General features: G+C 39.4%; 1 protein-coding gene across 10 annotated transcripts in view; it reads left to right on the forward strand.

The window, feature by feature from the left end:
* Positions 1–20,848, forward strand: part of LOC308197640 (uncharacterized protein) — a 628,187-nt gene that overhangs the window by 212,657 nt on the left and 394,682 nt on the right. For all 10 annotated transcript variants that reach the window (XR_013953160.1, XR_013953161.1, XR_013953162.1 and 7 more), the window contains exons 12-14: positions 7,954–8,073; positions 8,956–9,103; positions 11,356–11,510. The gene's annotated coding sequence lies outside the window, so the exon portion shown is untranslated. The remainder of the gene's footprint in view (positions 1–7,953; positions 8,074–8,955; positions 9,104–11,355; positions 11,511–20,848) is intronic.

A 20,848-nucleotide genomic window follows, 5' to 3' on the forward strand; every position in this document is an offset into this window, starting at 1 on the left:
CCTCCCAGCTTTGTGTCATCGGCAGCCTTGCTGAGGGTGCGCACTGTCCCTTCAGCCAGGTCCTTGGTGAATACACTGAGCAGGACTGGAGCCAGTACTGTACTGTACTGTACCCTGAGGGACACCACTAGTTATAGGCCTCCAACTAGACTCAACCCTCTGAGCTCCACCGTCAGCCCACCTCACTGACACATCCAACCCACACTTCTGAACTTACCTGTGAGGATGTTGTGGGAGACAGTATCAGAAGCCTTGCTGAAGTCCAGGTAGACAATATCCACTGCTCTCCCCTCATCTCTCCAGCCAGTCATCCCCTCAGAGAAGGCTGTCAGATCGGTTAAGCATCATTTCCCCTTGGTGAATCCATGCTGACTGCTCCTGATCACCTTCTTTTCCTCCACATGCTTAGAGATGACAGTCAGGATGAGCTGTTCCATCACCTTTCTATTTGCTAATGTATTTTCTGTGCATTTTTAAATATTGAATAATCCTGCTGTGAGAAAGGCCAAATATGTACATAAAAATATGCATGCATGCATGCACACATCACTAATATGATAAGCACATTTCCTCATAAAGTGCGCTTGCACATGTTGTATCATCTGTAGCATTTTTCTTGTACAAGTGATAGTGAGAAGCTGAAAGGATAGCCTTTTTCTTTTCTACTTTGGGATTTTACATCTAATAAGCTTATACTTCTTGGAGAAAATTGCTAAAGGACTGGCATGCAGAACCTTTTGTTATATGAATATTTAATAGTTAAAGGTTAAAAGTGTGTGAGATACACATTAAAACAGCGATTGACAAAAATGTTCTTCATTGGGTCATACAGAGGTTGTAACCTTCAGAAATTTGAAAACAAATGGTATGCTACTGTCTGTAAGTAAATGGGAAGAATATGCCCTTTTTACCCTGCAGGGATAGTGTGACTAACAAAACCATTCAGAATCACTGAGCATTTAAAACATTTTTACAAAAGGGAGTTACAGCACTATCATCCTTCCTTCCAGGAACTAATAAACCAGACTGCATGTTAAATCCTAATACATCTCCTGCACTCTCAGGAGAAGAACAAAACGAAGCTGCTGTCAGGATTATAAAGGCTGATGGGTTGTTATGTGGTGGATAACTCAGGCTCTTGCTGACCTTACTTACACCAAGGGGCAATATTTTTTGTAAGGCTGAACTACTTCTAAATGCTTTCTCCACTGAATTAAATACACACACACGATTTCCCAGGCAGGCTTCCTAGAGAAATATTTTATTACAGGTATTTAATTTCTCAGCGGAAAACCCTGTGCTGCAGTCACAGCACCGCACAATATCTTCATGGTATAAAACCAAATTTCTGTCATGTGAGACTTGGTGCCAAACCTCTGCTTGTGTCTGTCTATTGGATGATGTTTCTCCTTCAAATCACACACATAAATTGGTGACCTTTTCTAGTAATAATGTCCTTCTGGTGATTGAGGCTGAATTTTCCTTTTGGCATGTAAAGCTGGAAGAATGAGTGTTTTATCACTCTACAAAACATTGACTAGGTGGCAAAGGCTTCACAGACATCACAAGGGATCATGTCAAGTTCATGGCAAGAAAGGAATACATTGACAGTGCATGGCCTTTGTGAGAAGTTCAGAGAACGCAGTCCTTGAAACTGTTCTTCTCTTTTGCACCCAAATAAACAGGGGCATAAGTGATGCCTCCTGGCCCTGTCTTTCCGTTTCAACAGAAATCTGTTAGTTTTCTCACAGGCACTCTGAAGACATCTCCTACCTTCTTTCCTCTCTGTACCTTTATATGAGATCTTCAGTGTCCAAGTGCATCAGCCTCTCACCTTAATTTCAGCCTTCTACTTGTCACTCTTGGCCTTCTACTTCTTGCAGCCTCTACCTGCTAGAGATCATGTCTAATATACCTTGGGCTATTTTGGCCTTTTTTTTTTTCTTTTTTCCTTCAGCTGCTTTGATGCTCTAAGTTTCCTTTATCCATCCTTGTTTCCTCTGCTTCTGGCTTTTTGAATCCTGCCCTTTTCACCAGCATGAAAGTGACACCGATCTGTCTATGCTGAAAATAAATGAATTTATGTTTCTTTTATATTCAAGGGAAGCCTGGGTGAGTTTGATTGCAGTGCATGTTACCTTGTATTTAAATAAATATAACATAAGGCACCGAGGCACTGTACTATCAGACGATTTGGGGACTATGTCTCATGTGGTATAGGGAATGTTTTAGTTTCAGAAAACTCAGTTTGGCATAGGAAAGTCAGTATCTTGTATGCTAGGGCTTTGCTGTGCACACCTGCTTCTTTCTCCAGCAAAAGGAATCGCAGGATCTCAATGGTTTGGGTTGGAAGGATCTTCAAAGCCCATCTAGTTCCAACCCCCTTGCTATGGGCAGGGACACCTTCCACTAGATCAGGTTGCCCAAAACCCCATCCAGCCTGGCCTTGAATGAAATGATGGAGGAGCAAGGTCATCATAATTATTTGAAATCTCCTGGGCCCCTATAATGTGTTATTTGATTGTGCTTGCTCTTAGGGTGGTAATAATGAAGTTGTAAGTGTTGAAAAGTTTTGCTTAAGGCATAATTATTCAGTAGTGAAGTACATGGAAGAAAAACAAGCATCCATACGAATTTACTGCAGAAATAAAACGTTGCCCTGGCATGCCAAAAATATTGATGAGCAGTCATTAAGTCATTGCAAAAGGATTACCATAGATATTCAGTAGAACCGTGAAAACATTTTAAATAGACTCCAAAGAGTATATTGTATGTTTGAAGTACAAATATACTGCAGGTACAGAAACTACTGTTTTACTGAAATGGAGTAGTATTGGCTGCTCAGAACACAGAAAGTTTCTATGGCCCAAGTGCACAGCTGTTTCCCAGAGTGGAGTAATCACACAAGACTGGAGAAAAAATGCTCCACTTGAACACATGGCTTTTTAGTAAGCAAGTAAGTTGCCAGTCGGGAAGCACAAATACTCCGATTCGCCATCATCCTACCAAATCACTTTTTGCCTGCCTCCAGCTTGCACTGATACCTTGAATTCGTTACTGATTTCCCCCAAGACCTAATTAGATGATAGTGAAGAGTACTCTTTTTTTTTTTTTTTTTCCTCTTGTCTGAAAGCCTCAGTTCTTTCCTCTCACCTTTTCTTCTTCTCTCATCTGGGAATACTTTCTTCCTTTCTCCACCTATTCATAACTGTTCAGCTGTGCAGTGAAGTGTTAGTAACTCCCAAAATATTGTATGCACCTGTTCTTGGGAACTTTTGATAACCTAAAGAGCTACATTTTTTTGTGCTGATAATGTGTCGTTTTGAAAGTTCTGTTTTTTAGTTTCAAGCCCTCATGTGTGCAGAAAGGAAAAGCCTCAGAAAATGTAAAATTTATAGATTCAGAAACTGGATAGTGTGACTTCAGAGAACCTAACTGTCTCTCCTCTGAGCCTTAGAATGATGTGGTTTCTCATCAATGCATGCTTGAAACAGTTAATGCAGAACAAGTGAAGTGCTGAGAAACCCCAGGAAATGCAGACTGCTTTCCATGACAGTTTGCTCTAATCAACTATCCTTCTCAAGGAGCCAGCCCTTCCTCCTCTCAGCTTCTGTGAGCACCAGCATCATGGAAGTGCATCCCCAATGCGGCCAATGTTGCCTCATCAGTGCAGACTGCACTTTCTTTTCTTTCAGTTTTTAGGTAAACAGGATAGATGAGAGACTCTATATCCCTTGCCTAAAAGCTGGTACCCGTACATTTCTCAGTTTTTCCAGTAGCTGGTAGTAGTTGTCCTTCCTTGAGGACATACACAAAAATGAATATAAAAGGGAAATACCTCATAGTTATTTAGCTCAGTTCTCTGCTGCTGTTGCTATTTTTTTTTTCTTCCTTATGGCTTAGTGCATCACTACTGCGGGCTTCTAGATGTCTTTTTTCTTTCTTAAGCCTTCTCAGCATTGAATTAGATAAGTAACTCTAGTCCTCTACTGAGTGTTACTGTTCCTTTCAGCAGCTGCAGCCAGCTGTGCCAACACACCCAGCGTAGCAGAAGCCTCTCCTTGTATCAGGGTGGATATTTTAGAGCTTTCTACAATGGCAACAAGCTCTTTCATTCGCAGTGCTACTGAGGAAAAGCACCAAAAAGGGTGCACTAATCTGGGCCATTCAGAAGGCTTACATGGCTCTCATCCCCTACGTGTCCCTCCATCACTCTCTTTAATTAGACTTGGCCTCCTTCCTGTGAAGGGTGAATGATGAGGTATGTGAAATATATTGCAAATAGTTTAGCTTTGTCATCTGGGACGTTCAAGATCACAGGAGACATTTTTGTGGATCTAGGGAGCAGCCTGCTCAGGAGAACGTGGATGTTGGAAGATGAGTGCCTGGAAAACCAAGGAAATGAAGGCTGGGGGAAGGCAACAGAGAAAGCAAGAACTGAATAGTAAGAGTCTAGGTGATAAACGGAAGGTCTAGGTGGCAAGTGCTTTAAGACACAAATACCGACATTTTCTAGCAAATGAACAATTTCGCATGCAAGTAGCAGCTGGTTTCTCCTGCGTCTAAGTGAAAAGAGTATTTTCTTCTGCTCCTGTTTGTGAAGAAGCCAGAGAGGAGGACATGAAAGCTGAGACTGCATGGAGTGAAAGGACTGTCTGTCTTTTGTGGGCATCTGACTACGAGGGATGCTCCAAGGAAGCTGTTTAACTTAAATGCCTGCTGATCCTCTTGGGGCAGGACTAAATAGAGGAAGTGTTTTCACTTGATAGCTTTCTTTCAGTTTATAAATCTTGTATTCATAAGTGACAATAACCAGGGAAGAAAAGGGACGTTCACATTGTAGAACTTTAAAAGAATCCAGAAACTGAAATTTCTTTTTGAGTAACTGTTCAAATATGTTGAGAGTGGGGAAGAAACAGAAACACACAGGTTTCTGATTGTTTCTCTGGTGATTCTGTGGTTTTCTCTGTCTCAAGTATTTTCTCAGTCTCAAGTATTTACACAGCTGTGGTTCATTAAGTTGAGAAGTGCAGATGTGTATGTGAAAGCAAACTAAGGTGAATCTTGGAATGAGAAACCAACCTTCTGGTTCTTTAAGTAGCTGCATGCATAAAATGAACAATTTTTTAACATGTACCATAATGCGCCAGTAAGAGTAATGCCGAATTCATGGAGTTTTGTTTCTAAATCATTCAGATGAGGATATGTATTGTTGGGTAATAGTCACGTTGAAACTGATGTGGGAGTTGTACTGTTAAGGATGCTTTCAGTGCTGTGATAATATTCATATTTGTAAATAATCACACTTGTTTGGTTTTCTATGCACTTGACCTTGTTTACCCTAGCTTTAAGCTGATGGGACTTTTTCCAGTTGAAAGGAGGTAGATTGCAAATAAGCACATCTATTTCCAGATTTAAAATGAAATAAATACAATTTAGAAGTACCCAGTTTTGAATGAGAGCAAGGTTCAATCATATCCAATACAGAAAACAAACTAACATAGTATTTCTACTGAGAGTTTACTGGTGAAAGACCCATAAGGAGACTGTGGAGTGACGGCCATCATGTGTTTAGTGTTAGGATGACCTGGGCAGTTGGCAGGAGCGAGGAGATCAATACACTGTTAACGTAATGAAAAATACTGACTGCTTGCTAGTGTCAGCTTGGGAGCATGTAGTATTAATTAAATGCAATTAAATAGTAATGTTATGTTCCTCTGGCAGTTGAGAAATCTTTCCTCCTCTTCTGTTTCCATGCTTTGGAAGTGTACCAAATTATCTCCAACTACCAAGCAAAGATGCAATTTCTTCGCACCGTTTAACCATGACTTACTTCAACGGAAGTGAGTAGCAACAAGAAAAGAAAAGGAAAGAAGTTAAATATTAGCATTGAAAGTGAGGAAAGAGGTATATTTTGACACAAAATGGAATGATGAAATTATATAGAATGATGTTTAGGTGGAATACAATGACGGGACATTTAGAATTTCCCAATAGAAAAAAATCTAGTCTGAAGTGGAGTTAGAGAAGGTCCAGTCTTTCCAAAATACTGATACAATGACAGATTGGATGTGTTACAGAGGAAGTCAGCATATACCTGGAAACTGTTTTGGTCATATGCTTGTTGGTGGTACCTGCCTATCAAATTATAATGGCATATTATGGAGTTCTATTAAAGAATCTTGTTATCAGTTGTTAGTGCATAGCATAGGCTTAGACAATGTTCTTTGTTTCAGATGACGTTTTTTCTTCAGTCTGTGACACTTCTACTTGTGGAGAGCAATATTAGGTGACTTTAAAAACAGCCACGCACCTATGACAAATTCAAAAGCAGAACTCCACTGAGAAATAATTCAGAAATTGAATAGTGCTATACAAGATCCTAAAACCCCTCTGTCTTGAAGTCGTAGCATTGCAGATCAAAAAAATAAAAATAAAAAGCCAGTTTTATTCTGGTATTATGTAAATATTTGAAGATCTTATTTTAAATAAAAGATAGGAAGTCAAGAGACAAATTTAAGTGTGCATGTAGGTGCATACTAAACCGTATAATTAAGGGATTTGTCAGTTCTATTATCATCTTTCCTCTTCTAAATGATCAATGCGTAGTTTTATGGAAGTGAGCAATCTTTGTGGACTTCAGTGCTTTGCTACATTGATCTGCTATATTGGAAGCCCCAAAATATTTTGGGTCAAACTGCGCACAGAGCACAGCGAGGGGTGGGACAGCCTTGCTGAGGTGGAGGAGGAAGGCAAATGGCAGATCCCGGAGAGGCAGTGGCCATGTCGCCCCTTCCCAGGAGGGGAGAGTCGATGCCGCGGGCGGCTGTAACACACGGGCAGTGTTTGTCCGTCCTCTGTCGGTACTCGGCCTGCGGCCCCATGGCGCCAGCCCGGCCTGGTTCCTCAGCACCGCCATTTGCTGCCCGGAGGCAGCGGGTGAGAAGCTATTGTCGTTCGCAAAGATGGCGGCGGGCGGGAAGGTTGTGGTGGCCGAGGGAGGGCGCTCCAGGGCCGCGGGCCTTCTTGGTGAGCTGGCTCTGTGCACCGGGGGCTAATCCTGATTTATAGCTCCGGTTTTCAATCTGGTAGGTTACCAATGCTGTATTTATGTTATTTGTATGAATATATATATATATATGTTATATATATAAAATACAGATGCAATTTTATAATTATAATTTTAGATAACTTTTTTTTTAAACTACATGTGGCATAAGCATAATTTAATCTGTTGTTAATCAAAACCTGTTGGAGAATTACTACTCTGAATGAAGAGATTAAACATTTGTTAAGGGCATTAATGAGATTTTTTTTCAAGGAGCCTAAAAGAAATAGGCAGCAGCTCCATAAAACTGGAGGGGATTGTACCTCTCGCAGTCCCTCAGGGCCTTTTGGGAGACCTGTTCTTGGTTTACTTATTGTACTGTTGGCACGATAAAAGCTAGCAAGATTTAAGTTCTCTGTCAGTTTGTCACTGAAGGTAATGGAAGGGGAGGATGAACTTGAGTAATTGTGATAGAGGAGTGATCTGCTTATTTTGTGTGGTAATGAGATGCAGCTGAGAAGAATTTATATTCTAAATTAGCATGTGGGAAAGTATGGAATGCAAAGTACCTCTGATAAAATAACTGACTTCAAAAAGTCTGTCAGGAAATAGTTACTAACTGTTGTGCTCAATAGCACAATTACAATGCTCTTTTAGAAACTTTCTTATCTTGGTGATATAGTTGGTAATAGTTCTGAAAATAGCTGGCAGATCACAGCTTGCAAAGTATGGCTTTCAGAACAGAGATGCTTGAAAGCAAGGGATCAATACGTACTTCGAGGAGCTTTACTTCAGTGTACTTTTTAAAGCTAAGTAAACAGATGAGATCTGAGGCCAGTCAGCGAATTGTTGGGGATACAGCTAAAGAGATTTAAATATGCTTTACTTTCAACTTGAATTTTCAGATGTGGCTCAAGCTTCAGCAAACTCTGAGGGATGCAGGCTGTTCCAGTAGTTTCCTGATGTTTGTACTTCCTTGTCATTGCTGCAGATTACTCCTCACTCCCTCTTGTATGTGATAAAAGGTAAGAGGGGGCTGTTGACTGAGAAAAAATGGTAAGATCTTGGAAATAATAATTACAGCATATCTAAAATAAAGAAATTTAGTGTAACTAATTCAAAATTGATGTGTTCAGAAAAATAGGCTTTATTGATTTTTTTTTCCTGTTTTCTTTCTTTTTTTTTTAGCAAAGTTCTTGTAACAAAAGATGTACTCATAGAAAACTGTTGTTCTACTACATTATTCTGGACTTCAAAATAAGAGTGTTGAAAACCAAAGTAACGCCTACTAAATTAGTAAATACATAGGTGACAACTTTGATAGTTGCCAAATAGTAATTATACCAGGAAAAATCCTCTGGGAGTTTATCCATGGATGACAGGGTATGTTTATTTCACACCTCTGGTCAAGTTGCTCTTGTGTTCTTCACTATTTCCCCACCTATATTCCCCACGCTGATATTTTCCTCCCATCACATTTCCGTTGCGTGCAGCACTGTTTAAAGCCTGATAGGAATGACTTCTAACAGAAACACTAAAATTCTCTGATGGGAAAATGTGGATGCATGTTTCATTTAGCCAAAAACACCTTACTTTACTGAATTGACAAAAAGTGTTTGGATGTGTTGAAGTATATGAATTGGGTTTAAAAATCTTTACTGCATAGGCAATGCACCATTCTTTTCAGTCTGTCTCCTGGGAGCTGAAATCCTAAAAGATTACATTTTGTGACATGCAGTGTGGTCCCCAGAAGATGATAGGAAATTAGGAAAGTTGTGTTACTCCTTTCGTCTCAGGAAAGATGTCCAAGCAGGAGGAATGGAGGTGTTTGGCTTCCTGACTCTACTCCTAAAACATGTCATCATTTTTTTTGGAATGTTACAGGTTTTGTCACTTTTTCCCCACAGGAATCCAAAACAATATTTCCAATATCGAGAAATCATTTAGGATAAGTCAGAAGAGACACCTGCAACATACCAGGCTGAGGCAGGAAGAATAACCTGCAGAAATACAAGATAAGAAAGATCAGGAAAAGTTCTACAGAATAGAGACAGGGTAAATAAGAGTCAGTAATATCACTTTGTTAAGAAAAAAGAGAACCATAGTGCTAAGATATAATGTAATAGGAGTATTGCCTGTAAGAAGTAGAGAAACTATTTTCTTTACTTAGCATTGGTAAGACTAATAGCTACTGTAGCTAGCCATAGATGTGCCTTAAGAAGAACATGAATCAGGTTGTGGTATGGTTTTTTTTTCTTTTTTTTTTCTTTTTTCCCTCCAGAAGAGATCAAAACAATTGTGAAAACTGCTGGAAACATGAGCAGCATTTCCTTACAGAAGTGACCGAGTTGTCCAGTCTAGAGAAGAGAAGATGTAGTTTAGAAGAGCTGTAATGGGTCACAGCTTTGTCCGGTGAACTCTAATGGTGGCCCACAGTGGATGCCTAGGGAGGAGTGTTAGAAGCTGGGCGAATGTGACTTAGTCCTTTTTCAAAATACTGCGCAAGCTGGCAATGACTCCAGTGCCATGGCATTGCATTTTTTTGAATCGGTCGTGGTGGCTGACTAAAGGACTGTAGCAGTCTTCAGACTCACACAGGAACGCTGCAGATAAGAAAGAAATACTCTGTTCAGTGAATGTGAAGTTGGTGTGTATTTTAGCACGGGAAATATAGGCAAGCGTTCAGAACAAATATTGAAGCTGTAGATGATGAAGTACTAGCAGAGATTGCCAGGCAGAGTATGCAGACTTTATCCTCAGTCTGTTATTTTCAAGCAATATTAGCCAGACTATGTCACCTTGGTGCAGGCGTGTCCTGGAATAGGGGCTGGAGTAGATTATCTGTCATTTTCTCTTCTCTTTTTTGACTACCTATCAGCAATTTCTGTTTTGATGCTCTTCATCTGTAACTTCTGCAAATATATTTTTGAGAATTGCCAGCTTCATATTGTTCATATGTTTATAAATGTGCTTTACTTTTATAGACATTGCTCAATAATAGTACTTTTTCTGCCTTTTATTCTGTTATGAAAATGAACAGAAAAAAAAGACATCTGCTCAATAGACTAGTCTTTGTTAGATGCCAAGCAAACTGTTAATGAAACTTACTCTTTTCAAGTGTCAAGTGTTCTTGTAAATTAGAATGATATAAAATACATCTTTACAATTACTTCATTCTTTTCAGTCACGTTTGGATATATGTCTAAACCACGGAGTGTAGAACTAAGTCAAGGCTTTGATTGCTGTGTGTCTCAGGAGAATTCAAGTGCTTGTTAACTTCAGCTCATCTCTGTGTAGTTGTAATATTTTCTGTCTTCTTTCTTGGGTGTTTATTTGTAGTCTGAGTGTCTGTGGGAGTTAGGTGCATAGGCATCTGCATCTTCGTGCCTCTGTAAATCTGGTTGTCCTTGTGCTTTTTTTTTTTTTTTTTAAATCAGATAGGAAAGGTGGTGGTGATGCATGTTGCAAACAATAAAGCAATTCCAGTATTCATAGGAATGCTGGTTCCTGCAGTAAGTGACAGAGAAAGCTAAGAAAGGGACCCCTTAGCTTAGCTGTTACGGGCTTGTTTCTTTATGTTTGAGTCCTAGGACTTGATTCTACCAAATCATCATAATTGCTCTATAAATTCAGTCAGAAAAGAATGTCAGAGGAACAACAATGTGCTGTGTTTGGCATTCTGAAGTTAATGTACTGCATTTTATCTGATTCAGATTCTTACGTGTGTAGGAAAAAAGAACGACATAGTAAGATATACAGAGAGGAATAAGAAGAAATGATATTTCAAATGCTACTGTAGTCCATAATCAGTTGAAATGTATTTAAATGCAGGAGCTAGAGAGAGGTGTTCTGAAAAGATGCTTTGCCCCCTCTATGCTATGACAGTGTTGATCAGAAGCGTATTGTGCTAATGCTTGATCGTGCTGGGACCAGGATGCTATCTAATGTATCCTCTAGCTGCTGGTGTAATGGGAAGTGTGTGTTCCCTTAGCATCTGCTGCCAGATGTTGGCAAGCACTCAGGGACTGAGGCCATAACCTTGTCCCTCACTGTTTGGGCATGCTGCCACTAGTATACACTGCCAACTTGTACAGTTTTTAGGCCAACTGAGAATAGTACTTTGTTTTTTTTAATATTTTTTGTTTGCTACTGTTTTCATTTGCATGCTTCAGTTGCCTAACAGACCAAAGTCATGACTTCAGGGGGGATGTTCTTAGGTTGATGTTACTGCTACCATGTGAGGACTTATTTTCTTTTCCACCTTCTTAAACTGCTGTTTGAAAAAGCTGCCCATGTTCCTCTGACAGATTCCCTGAAGAAGCAGTGACTGTTTTTGAGATATCAGTCTACTCAGATTAGACCTTGCTACAAGGATTTAAGAGCTAATGAAACTTTGAGGAAACTCCAGTCTGCGTTGCTCTTTTGCATCCCAAATGAGATGCTGGATCTTCAAGCTGGTATGGTGAGTTCCTTCATTCCTGCTTCCTACCAAATCAGGAGAAATGATTAAAGCTGGTCTCCTTGCGTTGTTCTCCTTATCACAGGCATAAATTGGAGATGGAAACTTCCTGCTGCCACCCTCTCTTTCCCCTTTTGTCTTGTTACTTTTTTCGTAATGATCAAAAGCGCTTATTTCTTATGTTTCACCAGAGGTTCCCTTGTAAGGGGAACTAAGTATCACAGCAGAGATAATGGCACTCTTTGTGTGCTACCAGTTATAAGCCTGATCTTCACCCAGAGTTTTTGTAAAGCTTAAGTTCCCTGTTCCTATTGGGTAAGATTTGGAAATGTATATAGCAGCAGTGGTTGCAAGTCTGTAATGCAAAATGTTAGAACAGCATAAGCTCAAAAACCATCTCCTTCTGAAAGATGTTTCTTCCACATGCCAGGAGTGAAGATTCCTTCCAGGTAATAAGGTTTGTAATACTTACGTGAAGTTTTGATTTTTACCTCTTGTACCTCAGCTGTCTCTGTTGATTTATTGGCGGGGAATAAAGAAAAGCTGCTATCTGAATTTTTGCATTAATTTCGTGCAGCTAAATACTTAGATTTGGGGTGTATGAACATTCTTGCAAAATATTTATACTTTGAGATATTAAAAATGTCAGATTAACATTTCCTCAAAGAAAAGTGTTGCAAATAAAGCTTTCTTGCTTTATAATCCAAAGCTGATCTCTTAATTTTGCTACTCATTGAAGTCTGAAATTCAGTTGCTTTATAGTTCAGGAAGTCATGGTTATTCCAGTGCATCCTGTTGGCTTCATGGGAAGGTCATACACTGCTTTTATCTTCTGCTCATTGGATGAAATCCCATGCTCTTGTCTGCCCTAGGAAAGGCTAATCATGACAAAGCTTTATACTTGTGAGGTGGAAGGGGAGGGGGGAAGACTGCAGGTAAAAAATGAGGAAATTGTTTTTTTGTTTGGTTTTGTGCACAAATATTTCCCTTTTAAATACGCAACACCTGAGATCAGGACTGTAATTTTTCTTCAGAAGAAACATGAATAAATGAAGAGCACTTCCTTACTGTAGAACTTTTGAGTTTGCTTACTCTCTGAAGACAATACTTGTTTCTCATTGATTTAAGAGCTTTTATCTTTCCTACAGAGACAGAAATGAACCCCAAATAATTTTTTGAAAGAATTACATAATATTTCCATGTAATACGTGATAACTGATGTGAAATGCAGAATGTTTTCACCTTGTTGAAGAGTAGTACAGGCTTTTGAGGCAAATACTGAGATTTAAGCAATCCCATATCTCAAGTTGGATGTTCCTGTGGATGAACTTAGAACAGTACCTTCCACCTTAGTTTGGCCTTGATGTTGTAAATATTTTTCCTTTTAGTGTGGACATCACTATTGTTATTCATATTTTACACTCTCATAACTTCATTACTGTTGTGGCTATATCTTAAATCAACCTAGAAATTTCATCTGGTACAGAATGCTTAAACAAAATAATGGAGCTGGAGCACAGCAGGACTGAATGGCTCTATTGGCTCTATTTTAAGTGAATTCCGTGATAATTCTGGAGAGTAGTGGGTGACTATTACTCTTGACAAATGCTTTTCTTACCAAGCGGCATGGATAGTAATAAGGCAGGCTGCCCTGCACAGCCCTGAAAGTCTGACTTACAGTGTAGGGCATGTGGAAAAAAACCTTTTTTCTTGTGAACAAAACCCTTGTGTTTTCTGTGCTGGGAAGTCTTTTCAACTTCAGTAGAGGCAGTAAATGAGATGAGCATGTGTATCTCATAGAAACTCAACTAAAGTCCTTTAACGTCCACTGGGAATGGAACAGGCTTCACTATTTGTGGTCTTGGTGAAAATTCCACATTGGTAAACAGCATGAGATGCAGTATTTCTACTTCTAAGATGAAAGATTGGTTTGTGTCTGGCTTCAATTTGAAGTTAAAGCTCCAGGGAAATGATATATTTGAAGCTGTACTCTTTGCCCTGCTAATGCATCCCCTCCAGTGACACCTAGAAGCTCTACTTCTACTTTATTTTTTCTCCCTTTCTACTGAAGATGCTTCTGTGCAAGTCATTCCTTTGCAACATACATATCCTGGGAATATTGTCTTCCAAGTGAAAGCAAGAGATTTGTATCCTGACCTTAGTATTCTGCTAAGTAAAACTTGGGAAAGTTTTTTGCCAAAATATGTATTATCGAATGTGCATAGGGTGTGGAGACGAAAATTTATGCACGTGATTTGGAGCAACAACTTGAATTTTGGTCTTCAATAATGAGTAATGGCTAGTTTGGAGTAAGCATGCTTTGTTCTTCTTGATAATTATTCAGGAAAGGTGATGCTCTGATTTCATACTTCAAAATTTCAGTATCCTTCAAGGAACAGATTAGTTGCATCTTCATCAGGCATGGAGTTGCTTTTCTAGAGATATTTATTAAGATGGGAAACACACAGAGAATTGGAGAAGGTATCTCAGCTCCATATACTTTGGGATCTCCAAGGGCTGTGAGATCTCTGGAAACTGAGGGTGATTTGGGTCTAGATTTCACTGACTTCCCGTCACTTTTTATGTGACTAGACTGTCTGACATTACCCTGCAAGCACATATGCTTTCTGGGCTGTACAAAAATGGCTTGTTAGCACCTGCTTAACGATTAGTTGTTTTTGTAACAACTAAGTTTAGAATATTGGACTCCAATCAAAGTCTTTATGCAAGGTTAAGGTATGCATTTTATGAGGCCTAAGGAGACCACAATTAAAAGTTGTGTACCAGGAGGGAAAGGAGAAATAGATCAGTTATAAAGTGTAAGTTCCGCTGTAGGCTTGGAAGCAAACAACCTTACTTACATTTTATTGTATACTGGAACTACAGAATATAAATGTTTTTATAAGACAGGAGAAAAAAAAAAAACACAACACCGAGTATCTGTTGCAAAACTTCTTTGCAAAACTTTTTTTCCCAAACAAAATCTATTGCAGGGAAATTGCTTTCTGCCTTTGCTCTGGTATAAACAAATACTGAATTGACTTTAGACTGTCTCCTGGTTCAAAGCCAGTACTGGCTCCAGAAGGGTCATTGCTCAGCCTTTTAGTATTGCTGGAGACTTTCTCATAACAGAAAGCAAGGAATACTATTTACATAACAGAGGCTCGCAGGTAGAGAAGGCGCTGTTGTTCTGGGCACTGTGGTAACCAGCTATGAATGCCCAGTCTTATTCAGAGGATTTATAGTTCAGGGCTTATGAAAAAGTTACAGAAGGCTGCCAAGAATTCTTGGAGCCAAATGAAGCGTTAGATCCTTGTGAGTCAAAGTACGCCTTTTTGTAGAGGTGCTCCTGATGTGACCTTTCCTGAGTAAAGTGCATCTGGAGTGGTTCTTGATGCTCCTGGAGTGAGCTGTGTGCATGTACTGGCTCTGCTGAGAAAAGCATGTACGGAAAGCACCCATTCAGTGTTAGATAAGAAAAGAGAAAGCTTAGAAGAGATAAATGACAAGTGGCAAGGCAGCAAATGATAAGCTAAACTGAAATGCATTCCTGAAAAGGACTGGATAGATTCTTTTTCACAAGCGAAACAATCCTTTTTGTGAATAGGACACGCAGTTCCAGTCTATTATCGTAGCCCCCATCTGTGATTCAGTTAGCATTTTCCATCATACTTCTGCAACTGAGCAGAATTTAAATAAACATGAAAACATTATGTGGCGGAAGAGCTGGATCTTTTCAGAGAGAAAGCAGTCAGGAGCGTCACAATGGAGTGCCTTCCCTTCTCCGAAGGGAAGAGCAGAGATGGCTCAGATCTTAAGCATTCATTATGCTTCAACGGGGTATGAGTATGTTCAGTCTCAATGTGAGTTGATTAATGTTCACCATAAGAAATCTGTTGACCTTCACATGGAGGTTTGAAGTCAACAGTAATGATTCTGTTGCATGTATTTTCTTTCTCCAAAGAGGAGAAGTACTATTTTTGTAGGAGATGATTTTCAGGTCTGCGGCCACTTTGAAGGCAGACCTTAATAGCTGACTTTCCACTGATACTGAAATGAGGCTGTTGAAGACCATAGGTCAAATACCACAATAACTTTGTAGGCAATACTTAGGAGCATTTATTGCAGCAAAACATGGTGCTTTGTATGCTTCAGACAGATTTCCTCTTATCTGGAGACTCAGGTAGGAGCAGCAACTCAGTACAAGTAGTCACTGCTGTGCTTCTGCCGTAGCTACTTCAGAAGGGAATCCTGATTGAACACTGTGCTGCTTGTACACATGAGGCTTCCCAGGATGAATGCTGGGCAAATAGGGCTTAGCATGCAGCAAAATCCCACTGTGTCCCATGGCTGAGTGGGGAATGAGCTGTACTGGATCTTGCAGTAACAGAACTCTGTAAAGCAAACACAATTCAAAGAAGTTATTTTAAATGCTCCTAGAGGATATTAAGAGGAATAGAAAATAAATTAAAAACTAATCTTTTGTTAGCTTACTAGTTTTAATGTTACCCTCTGGCTAGCTCTGGTCATGCTATTAGCCTATAATTCTGGTAGATGTGTGTCCTATGTGCTTTCTCTATTTCTTTAGTTGTCTTTGTTTTCCTCTTCTTGCTGCCAGAAGGTAAGAATTCATTAATTCTTATCTCAACATCTACCTTTCTGGCTTTGTTCTTAATAGTCTTTAATAGTTCTGGGATCTGTTGTTCCTTTTTGTTTATTTGTTTTCCTTTTTTCCACTGCAGTATGTGTGCCAGGTCACACACAATTAATATTGATCAACTTCCTGAATTATAACTCATATTAGCATTACAGAAATCTCTCTCTTTTTTTTTTTTTTTTTTTAAAGTAAGGAAATGAGATCCATTAGTGATCTAAGCACAATTCGGAAAATTAACCTTGCAAATCCAGCAGTAACCTTTGTGCATCGTTGAACTTTCAGCAGTGGGATACAATCCAGCAATATAATGCTGGTAGCTCATCTGCCAGCACCACTAGTCATCAGCCAAAGAAGCGGGACCAAAAGGGTTAGAAAAGGGTTAGTGTTTGAGTTGGACTGGTGAGTTTTTTATTAGTGTGTGCACCACAAGGAAATTTTGTTGCTGTGTTGTGGCAATCTTCAGGCTAGGCTGTTTTTTTTTTTCCCCAATTTTTACAAATTCATGATTTCTGCAAGGTATTTTCTGTGTGTTTTTCTTCCTTTTCTTTTTTTTTCCCTTCCTCTTACAGAGCAGTTTGTCATTTGCCACTGTCACCAGTCATCCTGGTCTGCATTGCTGCTATCCCGCTAGCAGGCATTAGCTTCACCTTGCAGCAGTGCTCTGCTGAATGGAATTACTCATGGATGATACCTGAAAAAATAACTGCTAGCTTCCCTGCGTATTTCATACTGCGGTTCTTGTGACTTGTCAGTCTGTCTCCGTCAAACCATCTGGCTGCATGACTGACAATACTTAGAGGCCATTCAATTTACGTTAATAATCAGCCTTTTGGTACTTGGTAGGGTCGGCTCTGTGCAGCCTGAAAACTTGTGGCTCTGAAAAGGTGGTTGAACTGTGCAAAGCCAGGATGGAAGTGTTTAATACAGTCCACCTCCAGGTGTTAGAGCAGGTCCTGCTCTTTACAAAAAGGAAAAAGACAGGAGTGCGATGGCGTCGTGTGGCACAGCCTTGGACCTTCGAGCTAACCACTGAGAATCTTGGCAGGGTTTTTGAGGGTGGGGAATTTGTCAATACAACTTGATCCTGCTTTAAGCTGTACTGCTTTAGTTCTAGTAGATTTTTTACTCTCTGAAAACATTTTTTTCTTTTCTTTATGAAATGAGTTGATAATTCAACTGATTTACAAAACAACAAAAAAAGTTCCTTTCAGATATTCCTACAAAATGCTGGACCAATGCCCCTCAAACTTGTCTGGCTGGAGAGATGTTCGTCAAGTGCACCTCTGAGAGCCCTCCCCATGTGTTGGTAACATCTGCTTCTCTGTACGCATTCTTTTGGAACAGCTTTGTGACCTCAAAGTGAGCCAATTTCCATGTGAAGGCCTGGGAGAACAGAGTAATTCCATGCTAGCTAGAAAGGAAAAGCCTTTGTGAAGCAAAGGAGAAAAACACAGATGCTTTTGGCTCCTGACTCCTGCTTAGGTCCTATAACACTGATGCCAGAAAAGCCCATTAGAGCAATTTTGCTAGAAATGTGAAAATCTGATTTCTATTGAAGACATTCCTGTCTGGGTAGATCTTTTGACAGCAGATGTTATAACTAATTTAAGTGCACCTTCCTAAATTAAAATGCTGTAAGGACTCATTATTTTTTCATGCTAATGCATCTCAGTGCTTTCAAATAGGCTTTCTTGCCCTTCAAAATGAGTGGTGCTATGCAGGGAAAAACTTAAATAAAATTAATATTTAAGTAAAAGGTTAAAAGACCATACCAAAGGGATGTGGGATGGAAAAATGGAAAAAATACAGACAGTTTTTTGCATTCTAAAAATCTCATAGTAAGGAGTATTTGCTACCCGTAGTCACTGACTGGCTAAACAGTTCAGTTGAGCAAAGTCTTGGCAAACTGTAGATTTTGGGAGTCTGGTGCACAGCACAGTTTTAGGAAGTTGTACAATTTAGGGCCTGATCTTGATGTTCTTCCTTTATGGAAGCCGTACAATTATTGCTGACTTTTGAATTACCCTTTACTATTTAATTGAAAGTTGAATGTGACCTGCAGGATCCCATTATATAAAGAATTAATCTTCAGACAGTATGTAATTCTTGTCTTCCCTTTTCTGTCAATGTTTTTCAAGTCACTGTGCTGGCTGTCTGCTTGTTCATCCTATTCCTAGGTAGCTTTGTCTGCATGAACACCTGTTTTGTCATCAGCTACCTTGCATTTAAGAAGGTGCTGTGGCCCTTCTTAACGCTGCGTTACTGATATCCAGTTCATACGCTGAATGTCACGTGGTTGAAGTGGAGGGAGAGCCTCTTCCTCTTCCTTATTCCATGGTTAACATCAGGTAATCTGTTCTTCCAGCTATTTCTAAATGTTGCTGACTTCTCTGAAATGTGAATCCACGTATCCATTCAGACAAAAAAACCTTCTACATCCTCATGTCTTGTGTTGACTCTGTCAATTTTTCTGATGTGAACTATTCCGGGCTTGCTCTTTTCTGCCCATCTGGAAAGATGATGCCAAAACAGTATTTGAACAGAAGTCCAGATTCTGTCTCTTCATTGGCTTCTTTTCAAATTGACATCTAACCCTTCTTGTCATCGTTTGAAAGTCTTCCATAAATCAGCTAAACTAGCTGTGATAAATATGGCATAAACATTTTATTGTATCTCCTGCCTACCAGTTACTTCTTTCCTTCAAAATTTCTTATTTTTGTTTTTAGTGTTCCCTCTGGTGGCCTCCCATTACGTCTCCTAATCAGGAAATCAGGGCTTATTTCTTTTAGATGATTTTCTCTCGGTCACTCTGTGGAGACTGCTAATTAACTGATAAATATGGGAAGAATCATATTTCAAAGATATGGCAGATGTGCATATATTTTTATGTTACAACTATTGTGGATTTTTTGCATAAAGAAAGTACACATTTTGATTAGGTTGGTTTCAGATGCCTAGTTAGGGGTATGGTAGTGATGGCTGTTTTGTCTCTAATGGAGGCAATAGAGATAATCTAGGCATTTTACATGCTCTTTTTATTTTTTGCACTGCTGTCTTTTCTTCTTCTCTAACATTTTGTATTTTGCAATCTTCTCCTGTGTGCCACTTTATTTTTCATGCCTTCCGTTGCTCAAAGGTTATTTGTTTGCTTGGAAAGCTAATGCAAAGGGTGGTGGTGCTTTAATGGTATTGATTGAGTACTGACCTAAAATGCATTGTTTAAATAGGCTTGTCTGCTGCGCTCAGTGAGGTCTGAATATGCATGATCTCTGTTCCAAAATGCCTGGAAATAATTTCTGGAAGTGTGAAATAGAAGTACTGCTGTGGCCGTGATTTGCTTCCTGTTTACTTTGAATGCTCTCATGGAGACTTTTCTCCTTTGTGAAAATTGCTTTTTTAAATCTGAGGTTAGTGTGCTGAAAATTTCTGCTGCGGTTGGTTTGCTTAATAAGTAGTTAAATATTTAAAATATACTTTTAGCTCATTTATTTTTGTGAGCCTGGCTTCTGGTTGGGAAAATCAATTTATGGCAATGCAGCTAAATACTTGCGAGTGATCGAGATAATGATAGGCATCTTCTAGGAAGAAATTTCAATGTTGGCAAAATATCTGAATGCACATCTCTTCAGTGGGCAAAAGGGTTTCTGTACTTAGCTTGACTGGGTTGCAAATGTAGTCCTCAATCTGCAAACTTGTAATTTGAGGACATACAGTGAAAATAATCTGAATATGACAGTATGTAAACTTGTGCTGGCTTTCATGGGCTCACTGAAGCGATAATCCATATCTATAGTGTAGTTTCTTGTTTTATTGGAACTTCTGACATGAAAAAAGGACAGTTGGACTAGGTGCATACCTTTAACTGTTGGTCAGAATTGTCTTTTCTGGTCTGTTTTTTTCCTAGTAGTTAGCTTTCACAAAGAAATAAGAATATTGGTATTCAAAAGAGGCACACGCAGACGCATTAAAGTTTTTTGTTAATTAAGGCAAAGCAGATGGTTGCTCATGACATTTATAATATTGCTTAAATTTTATTTTGATTCATTAATGGAAACCATAAAATCACATAATGAAGCAATAGGGACAAGCCAAAAACGGAAAGCAGACTATTAGCAGCGCTTATATTACCAAACTAATAAAAATCAACAAGTAAACATAGCAAACATAACTCTGACATTATTTATACAGCTTGCCTTTAGCATAAATATTATTGAATATACAAGGTAAGATTGCCTGTAGTGCTGAATGATTCAAAGAATTTGCTATTAAATTGAATTTGGATGGCTCTTTTTAAGAAGGTTATAGAGAAAAACAAGTTAAAGAAAAAATCAAGTGTTTGATTTTTTTTTTTTTTTTTTGGTAAATGTGTACCTTTTTATAGATAGAAATGCCTTGTGTTGGGAAAAAAGTGCTCTACTCTTTCCACCTGAGCCATCTGTGTCCAAATCCTCTGTGCTTACTTTCAGGCCTTTAAAAACACAACCCAGCATGTTTTTCTCTTGAGCTGGGCTTTTAACTAACCTCCCTGAAGACAGCCTGATGCAGGCACCTGATGAAGAGGCAGGCTGCTGAGGGTGCATCCCCTGGCAGCAGGACGGAGGCAGCCTCGCAGGCAGTCCAGCTCGTACCTTGAGGCTGCCTGCAGCTAGGCGAGAGGGATGCGGGGGTCTGCGGGGGCTGTGAT

This window comes from Anser brachyrhynchus (assembly GCF_964034855.1).
Source record: "Anser brachyrhynchus genome assembly, chromosome: 6".
NCBI lineage: Eukaryota > Metazoa > Chordata > Aves > Anseriformes > Anatidae > Anser > Anser brachyrhynchus.